The sequence below is a fragment of the Mixophyes fleayi genome, chromosome 10 (assembly GCF_038048845.1).
Source record: "Mixophyes fleayi isolate aMixFle1 chromosome 10, aMixFle1.hap1, whole genome shotgun sequence".
Taxonomy (NCBI): domain Eukaryota; kingdom Metazoa; phylum Chordata; class Amphibia; order Anura; family Limnodynastidae; genus Mixophyes; species Mixophyes fleayi.
In genome coordinates, this window is record NC_134411.1 from 99,155,244 (window position 1) to 99,165,408 (window position 10,165).

Here is a 10,165-nt window from a genome sequence, read left to right on the forward strand (position 1 = left end):
TGCTGCGGATTTAGTGGCGCTATATAAATAAATGATGATGATCAGATCCTCAGTTTCCTCATTACCCGTCGTGTCAATGTACCCTATCATACATAGCTCTGTCATGGGAGAACGCCAAACACTGTCTCTGAGAACACGTAACACGGAAAACATGTCATCATTATCAGAGGACGACAGGACACACATGAGTCCTGCTGTAAATCTCCAAGTGTCACAGCAATGACATGATACAATGTCCTGTGTTTCCATACCAGTACTCTGGGTTTGTGTTAGCTGTAACTTGATCCAGGCAACGAAATATCCCAAATTAGAAACCTCCTATCTAATCTGTATTTTTACAGGGTGCCGCTTGACGTAGACCGGCGTTACATAGTCTCTGAGCCCAGGGTCTGTTACAGAGGGCGTTATCTAGCTACTATTAAGGTTAGGGTGAGATGTCCTAAAAATGAGCCAATGAGCCCCCCTGCAGTACATAAATATAGTAAAACCGGTCACCGCTGTATACAGCATTACTTCACAGCAACAACAGAGGAGGGATTTAATCTTCTGGGACGGTGCAATTTGCTGTTTATATTATAAGAGCCTTGTGGCATCTAGTCTGTTTTAGGAAGCCTATTACTAGATCATAACCATCAGTTATTTCAGTTTAGTTAGTAAACGCATTGTCCCCCCTCCCACTGATATATTCCCAGGTGTGCACAAAAGGACGACTTGTCCTGGTCCCCCAAATTTACGACCCTCCCCAGGGTCACGTCACGCAAAATAGCTACAAAAGATAATAAGGTCTACCTGTAATTATCTATTTTGGACGGATGCGGCGCGTTGGAGAGATGATAATAATAATGTAATTCAACAATCTAATTATCTAGCAAATGTTATTTCTGAACACTGGAAAGAAAAATGTGTCTGGAAAGGAGTTGGGGTATTTATTTTCCTTTTGAGAGATTTAACATTAAGTTACCTATTTATTAAACTGAGAAAAGCACTTTTTCCAAGAAATTGGTTGTCCTCCTATTGCCGAAAGCAGCGCCATTAAGCGTGAAAAACTTCTTTATTAGTTAGATAATGCATTTATTACATTTTTATTCTACACCACTACTTGTGACGACAGGACCTAAGTTAATTAGGATATCCCTTACTGACTGGAGGTAGGGGTCTGTATGTGCCTAATACCCCGTTCACACTGCCCCAAAAACCCGGGTTTTTGCCGGGGGGATCCCTGACGACCCGGGTCGAGGCTGAGTTTGAACGGGTCCCTTGCATCACCCGGGGCTGGATGCCCTGGGTCTTTTGCAGGGTTATTCCCGAGTCCGACCCGAGAGTTGCCAATCAATGCTCCTTTTTTATGATGTTGCCAGGGACCCCTGGGCAGACCCAGGAATTGGTTGGGGTGGGAGGCTCTGTCACCCGGCAATATCCCGGATTCATATACGCGGGATATTGTCGGGGCGGCAATGTGAGCACGGTATAATTATGCCCCCACGTGCAAAAACAAGGTTTACATTGAAGGGGTGAAGAAAGTGGACGTAGAGGGGCTCTCTCTGGTTGGCTGAGACACGCAGACAACTTGAATTTTGCACATTCTCAGAGGCATACTTTCAATGCACTTTACAGGCGCAGTTTGTACAGGGAAACGCATTTGATCCATATACTAAACCTTTCATACTGTAACATGTAAGCAGTGTTGCCTCAGTCTTGCACTAAGCATCACTCTTGTAATTAGTTTAGTAATAAGGCCCCTCTCTCCACTAGTTATCTGAGGTTCGTCTGCCAGTAACAAACACTGACATAAGGATGCCCCTGGGGTGCAGTTCTACATAAGTGACAGATTTCTCCTGGGTGTAGTTTCACCACAGATGGAAGTAGATGGCTGGTAGTAAAGTGACATTTTGTGACGCTTACACTGTGATTTATACCCGGGCTGTTATTGTAACTGTATCCTATCTGTACAGATATTTCCCACTAAAGCCAGGACTTATAGTAGAGTTCACGCTGCCCTAGGTACATGTGACTAAGGCCGCCCTTGGTCCCATGTCGGCGGATAGCGCTCTGTGACGTTATATCACTCGCTCTGTGTTTTAGGTGTCCCTTAAACTGCTTAGATTGGTAGCGCCACAAATGCACAAATATAGGAGCAATTTGCATTGTGGGCGGTAAATGTGTCATTTCCTAAATCACCAGTAATGTGCGTTTTAAAACACAAGTACATCGGGTATGCGCACGTCCATACTCAACAAGTAGCGAATGTTAAGATACGTCTGGTGATGAATACGGGTTCTTGGGACCACAGTTATGAGCGTTAATATTTGTTTCCTCAAAGTTACTGATGCCAAGAATGACGCGGCATCTTGTGCGCTGACTTTGTAGGCGTTGACGTGACATCACCTCTGTCCTGTTCTCTCTTCCATTGTTTCCTCTGTGACGGGCAGTTTGCTGAGGAGTCAGATATACATGGTGGAACGATCTGCTTACAGCCTGCTGCTTGTATTGGCAGCTCCTGTCTCCTGGAGTTTTGGACTGTATTATTGTGTTTCATTTTATGTGTTAGCAGCAGTACCTCTGATAACCAGAGGTGCTGCAATTGTGCCTGCTTTTGTGTTTTAGGAGTTAACCTTTCTGTTCACTCATTATCCCATGCACCTGGGTGTGTTCCATTTAAACCTGTCTCTCCCAGCAGTCATTGCTGGTTATTGTTGTCATATCCTGATGGTATACTCTGTGGTCACTTCCTCCTGGATTCATGCTGCCTGGAATCTTCCCTCACCTCCCATTTACCTGCAACTGCCGTACATCTGGTAATTTCTGCAATTTCATTATTTGATCACCTGTTCATACTCTCCAGCAATAAACATTGTTGTTTTTTCACCTTATCCATGGCTCCTTAGCTGTATTTCTACATTGATCCGTGACACATGGCGATGACGATCACGTTAGCTTTCTCTTCGGTCATCGGTCATAGTTTGTCGTCAGGCTTTATCCCGCTCCATCTTTCGTCTTCTTGCTGCTTCCTGCTGTGCAGTTACTCCCACAACAGACATTTGCCTTTTAGGTGCCATTGAGGTTACACTTTGTTGCTTAAATTAATTAGTATATTCCTATTACTTTAACACTAAGTGCAAATAAAAGAATGGACAGAAAATCGAGTCAATTTGGAATAGCAAAGATCGTTATAAATGGTGACTGCCACACAAAATAACTAAATAAACCAAGCAAAATAAGACCAGGTGATAATGCAGCTTTAAATACTCTGCCACAATAAATATTAAGGGGTCTATTTATCAATATTGGGCGATATTGAAGATTCTGCACTGATGCTTATCGCAAATTGTATCCTAGATATAATTCCCACTGCAAAAATCAAATCTGAGCGACATAACTTGTTCTGGGAGAATACTCTCTAAATATTTTCTACTATATTTTCATTTTCAAAATAACTTATTTTTCTAGACGACTGTATGGTCAATAGCTGGATCTATATTTAGAAATCGCCCCCTGGTAACAATTCTTCTACATTACACGAGCCGGTAGCAGACGGAGAAGCGCTCTGTGCTACCGACAGTACTTAGGAAGCGTCCGAAATATCCGACTTAAACTTAACAAAATGTAAAAGAAACAAGGATCTAGGAAATACAACAATAGATAACCTGAGAGGGGCCTCCGGGATGAGCGCGAGGATCAGAAGATCAGGGACTACAGTCAGCATCGGGCTTGGCACAGAGATATCTGTAACGTGGTCCTAGTGGAAAATTCATCCTTATATTTACAGAGGAGCTGGCACAGCAGGGATACTGTGCAATGTACAAAACTTCATTGCAGAGAAGTATCTTCCTGTTGTTTTTACTATTTCTTGGTCAACTGCACAGTATCACTTCTCTTGTTCTGTGTTCTAGGGAAATTCTCAGTATATGTCCTTGATAGCTTATTTGTACACTGAAATTTGATATTTGTGTGCTACATGAAAAAACAGTCAGTATTTAACTGATGTGCAAAACAGAATACTAATTTGCACCCCTTGCATTGTAACATGGTTTTGTCCGGGAGACTGAAATAAGATACCTCTTCATTTAAGATCCTTAATGAATCAGGCCCTTAGTTCGTAACTCGCAGTAGCCATTCAAGCTTAAACATGGTAAGAATGGCTCAAATGTTTCAGTCTCTCTAAAGTTTGCAAATTTATGGCAAATTTGATTTTTAGAGCAGATTTGACAAACTGGTTCAATAATCACTTTGAAATGAAATATGACCATTGTTATAGATCAGATTACACAGACCAGCAACACAATCCTGGAGACACAGATTTCTCCCAAGAAAATATCATTCACATGTTAAAAAAAAAAAAAGTTGATCATTAAGAGATATATTTGTATTCTGCATAACTGGGGAGTACTGTCATTGTGAGCTGGAAATCCTAGTATCATTGGGATTTGCAGAAATCTTTAGGGTATTGTTGGAGCCAATAAAATGCAGCCTGTGATGTAATGCAGCATTTCTATTGGTCAGATGGGGATGTCTATATTTACATGGGGGGAGACCTGTTGTAGAATGTGCACGGTCAGACATCGAGGCGATGCCCGGTTTCACCTCGCGGCTAATTGAATCTGCCCCATTGATTAGGAATATAGGAACCTTGTTTTTTTCACACTGCGAACATTTCCATATTGGCTATTTTGTTATTAAGCTTTTATAATATTTAGACATATTATATAAACAGCTCTTATGTCATCTGTTTTCTCCATAGACTATCCAAGTACATGATATTCTCAGATCAGATGTAGATATTGCTGCATGGATGAGTGCTGGGTAATTAGTGTAAGCACACAGTGACAGATTTCATGCGGGTCACAGATAAGAAATTATGAGTATCATGTTTTCTAATCTGGTCATTAGTCTTGTGAGAGAATAACGAGACCAGGCTCCGTTGTGGTGTTATACTGCCCCACAGTGGTCATCACAGAGTAAAACAAGCCTGAGTATAGTCAAATTATACATATTGTAGAGGAAAGAAATACATGGCTCGTTGTAATTTGCATAGCCTATAACAGGCTTGGCTAACCTGTGGCACTCCAGGTGTTGTGAAACTACAAGCCCCAGCATGATTTGCCAATATATAGCAGCTTATTGCTGGAAGGGTATGCTGGGAGTTGTAGTTTCACAACACCTGGAGTGTCACTGGTTAGCCAAGCCTGGCCTATAACATTCTGCAATGACTCAACAGATTCAGAGCACCCACCTGCACCTTACTGATGGACAGTGCATGCTGGGACTTCTGGTTCCATAATAGAGCCACAGATTTCCTAACCTTGTTTTAAATTTTGTTGCAGGGTGGCACAGCGGTTAGCATTGCAGCCTCACAGCGCTAGGGCCATGGGTTTGATTCTGACCAGGACACTATCTGTGCGGAGTTTGTATGTTTCCTCCCACAGTCCAAAAACATACTGGTAGGTCAATTGGCAATCTATGCAATTGGTCTTGATGTGTATAGATTTGCGTGTCTCTGGTATGGAAATTACATTATTAGCTACAGTGGAGCTGGGACCAAACTAAATTCTCCGTACAGTGCTACATAGTATGTTGGTGCTGTATAAAGAAAATAATGTTACTTTTGGGCCAGTGTTTCCCAAATCCAGTCCAGTGCATGTTTCCAGGTGCCCAGTGATATAATTATACCATCTGTTACATTGTATCACTCAGTAACCACCTGTGTCTGTTACATTGTATCAGTCAGTAACCACCTGTGTGTCTGTTACATTGTATCAGTCAGTAACCTGTGTGTCTGTTACATTGTATCAGTCAGTAACCACCTGTGTATCTGTTACATTGTATCAGTCAGTAACCACCTGTGTATCTGTTACATTGTATCAGTCAGTGATAACTACACCTGTGCTGCAACAAGGAGATGTAGAAAACATGCACTGTTTGGATCCCTGAGGACTGAATTTGGGAAATTCTGGTGTAGCAGTTTATGGCTTTCCTGCCCAGAGGTGACCTTTATGTAGACATTCCCAATCGTAAAGCGCTACAGAATATGTTGGCGCTATATAAATAAATGATGATGATGATGACATTAGACACATCTATAGATAAATGGGTGGGAGTACCAACACTTTGTTATGACGGGGAACTTACCAGGAGCCACCTTCCTCTCCCTGGTAGTTGGATAAATGGGTAATGTGCCCACAACCTGTTAGCCTTATAATGAGGTTTGGTGGGTTAATCAAATGTTCCTTCTGCCCTTGTGACAGTGCACTTGGGGGTGAATTAGGAGAGGACAATTTCTACAACTCAGTGCAAGGCCAAGTCTCACTCGGATACTGTAGGGGTCCTGAGAGGAAGAAGCATCATTTGTGGGTATAGAAAAGTATTTCCTTAACCCAAGGTAAAACGCTCCAGTGTTATACTTTAAAATCAGGAATAATTAAATATTTCAAGTATCCAAAAAAACAGCGGCATCATCTGTAGGGAATATTCACAGCCATCTAATAGTTAATTCTGGAAGGAGTGTAAATGATACAATAACAGAATTCCACTTACATGGCAATTAAAGTAGGACATCCTATAAGTGTCCTGCTACTTGTGTACTTTCATCTGACTATAAGTGCAATACTACTATTAATAGTATTATTATTGTTGACTTATATACAACAGAGGGATAATTCAGAATAACGAGGAGCTTATGCAGGATGAGACCATTATGAAAGGGTCGCCCCCTACAGGGGGGTGAGGTAGAGGGGAATACAGGTAGGGAAAGAATATATAATTATTATATTACAAGTTAACCGGTGCATGATACTCATGCATTCTAGTCAAATCAAGCTACTTAAGGTGTTAAAAAGGTTCTTGTCATGCATTTGGGCCTAGCCCAGGCCTCCTCAGGGGAAAAGCGTTACTTCCCGACGTAAGCGCCCTTTTTTAACGTGGTTTTGTCCACATGTCACCACCTCATCATTTTTCTCCATCACCTCATCCTTCATCTTTATCGCCACATCTATCCAGATGTCTATCCAGACACAGGAATCTCTCTCAGCGGTCCTGAGTATCACACTCCTCTCACTCTGTCACCCCCGGCAACCACCAACCACTCCCCACTGTCACCCCCGGCAACCACTCCCCACTGTCACCCCCGGCAACCACCAACCACTCCCAACTGTCACTTCTCCTTCAAGAAATATATATATATATATATATATATATTTTAAAATCTTTATAAACACTTTTAACAATTAACAAATTAAATACATCTTAGTATACCAAATTTCAGCCCTTTCTGAGTTTTTTTTACACACACACTAAGAATTTAGTAGGTCAGTGTATAACTTCGCCCAGCAGGTGGCGCTGCAGCTTGTTTTTTTTTTCTCCACACACAGACACACGCCACTAGGCTTTTATATAGTAGATTATGAATTTAAGTACACCTTGTAGGTTACACACTGGTTTAAATAGAGCTATCATTATGAATAAGTAATGTGTAAAAAAAATATTTTAACTAAAAAGGGAAATTCAATGAGTCACAACGTTCCTTAGAACATCGGGGCCGCAAGATGTTTACAGAAATGGGTGCGAGGAAAAATCAGCGAATGTTTGACCGTAGTAATTGAATTCCCCCCAAAGTAGCTATCAGGAATAGAATATAAGAGGAGGGATGCAAATTGCTATCTAGCTGGCATTGTATTTCTGTACTCTATAAAATATTTCTGTATACAACCCCATTCTGTAGCTGCTGTATTGTGGCATAGGGTACATCACTGCACAAATTCTGGACTTTCTCAGAGATCAATCCCTACTGGGGCACCAGACTGAGATCAAATACTACTGAGGCACCAGTCTCCAAGATCAAACCCTACTGGGGCGCCAGTCTCCAAGATCAAACCCTACTGGGGCACCAGTCTCCAAGATCAAACCTTACCGGGGGTGCCAGTCTCCGAGATCAAACCCTACTGGGGCACCAGTCTCCGAGATCAAACCCTACTGGGGCACCAGTCTCCAAGATCAAACCCTACTGGGGCGCCAGTCTCCGAGATCAAACCCTAATGGGGCACCAGTCTCTGAGATCAAACCTTACCGGGGGTGCCAGTCTCCGAGATCAAACCCTAATGGGGCACCAGTCTCCGAGATCAAACCCTAATGGGGCACCAGTCTCCAAGATCAAACCCTAATGGGGCACCAGTCTCCAAGATCAAACCCTACTGGGGCACCAGTCTCCGAGATCAAACCCTAATGGGGCACCAGTCTCCGAGATCAAACCCTAATGGGGCGCCAGTCTCTGAGATCAAACCTTACCGGGGGTGCCAGTCTCCGAGATCAAACCCTAATGGGGCGCCAGTCTCCGAGATCAAACCCTACTGGGGCACCAGTCTCAAAGATCAAACCTTACCGGGGGTGCCAGTCTCCGAGATCAAACCCTAATGGGGCGCCAGTCTCCGAGATCAAACCCTACTGGGGCACCAGTCTCCAAGATCAAACCTTACCGGGGGTGCCAGTCTCAGAGACCAAACCCTACGGGGGCGCCAGTCTCCGAGATCAAACCCTAATGGGGCGCCAGTCTCCGAGATCAAACCCTAATGGGGCGCCAGTCTCTGAGATTACATCATACTGGGACACCAGTCCCCGAGATCAAATAAATAAAAAAAATAAAGGATTTACTCTGAAAAACCTATGTGTGTCAAATATATTAAATCACCGCCATGACTGAATTTATACAAAACAGGTATATTATGTATATAAGAAGCAGAATTGTCCGAAGGTTGCAATAATCCTGAAGGGAAAGATAAACAGAACACCTGTAATGTGAAAGCTCATCCTATGAATCGTATATATGTCGTGTCCTCCAATCTCTTCAGGAAACCCTGAAAACTTTATATGGCAGACCTGGTGCTACAGACACAAAGGACCACATGTTCTCAACTTCCCCAAACCTAAACTTCAGGGGAACTTCCATCTATATATGTAAAACCTCAGCGGCAGACAGACGCCGGTCACCGGGAGGTCAGACGGAAATAGAGAAAGCAGAATTACTGGAGGGAAATCCCTGTCTGGGAGCTTTTGTCATGAACAGCAGTGCAGGGGGGCAAAGAACCGCCAGATCCACGGGGCATTTACTTATCTTCTTAGAGTCCTGGAAAAATATATTAACGAATATTTAGTTTCTCTCCAATATCCATCACTCGTATATTTTCACGTCTTTGTGGAACTACATGTCCCAGCATGCAAAGTTTTGGATAAAATTCTTTCCAAACCCACGTTCACAATCCCCCCCACCCCCCCTTCCCATCTGTGTTGGAGGTGACAGCACATTAAGTATAGAATGACGTGAAACTAAAATTAGATTGTCTTGTAGCGCGGAAAACACAGAATTGGCTTCATAGTGTGTTGCAGTATAGGTGTACCAATATTGAGTCATTTAAATACAGCAGATTGTGATATCAGAATTACCATCTAGAGGAGACTGCAGAAGGATTAGACATTTTATGTCACAGTTGCTCTCCCGGAATGTCTGGGAGACTCCCGCATTTTTGGGGCAACCTCCCGAATCCTGCCTGCTTCGTTAGTGAAGTGGGTGGGGGCACGGCTAATCGCGTCATCCTGGGTCCACTCCCTGCCCTGCTACGAAAATTGGTATTGTCTAGCAGGGGGCAGGGCCTAATGACGCAATTAATGTGACCACGTCCCCAAGACACGGACAATCTTGGAGATGTCCCAGAAGCGTGATCTCCAAAGCTGAAAAGTATGGTTCATGTAGATAACACTGAATTGTTTTTGCCCAGTGCCAAATGGATTTATCAGATCCGGTCATTGAATCGGCAATCTGAGATTCCCAGCATGCCCTGCCAAAGGAATGCCGATACCCACAGCCGGACAAGGTATGCTGGGGCTTGTGGCTCCACAAGGACCGGAGTAACAGGTGCCATTATGAAGGAGGCGTGAACAGAGGCTGTAATAGAACTAAAACGACTTTAAAGAACTTTTCTTTCACATATTTTTTTTATTGAAAAATAGCTTTTTCTTTTTTTTTTTTTAAACTACCCCTTAACATTAAAGTAACCTAAATCTGGACAACGCCCTAAACCTTACAGTTTAGAATAAACTCTGAATACAGCAATGGACAAACACATACTGTTGACCAATGTGTGAGGAGCGCGTCACAGCTCCTACATCCAGGGAGCGGAAA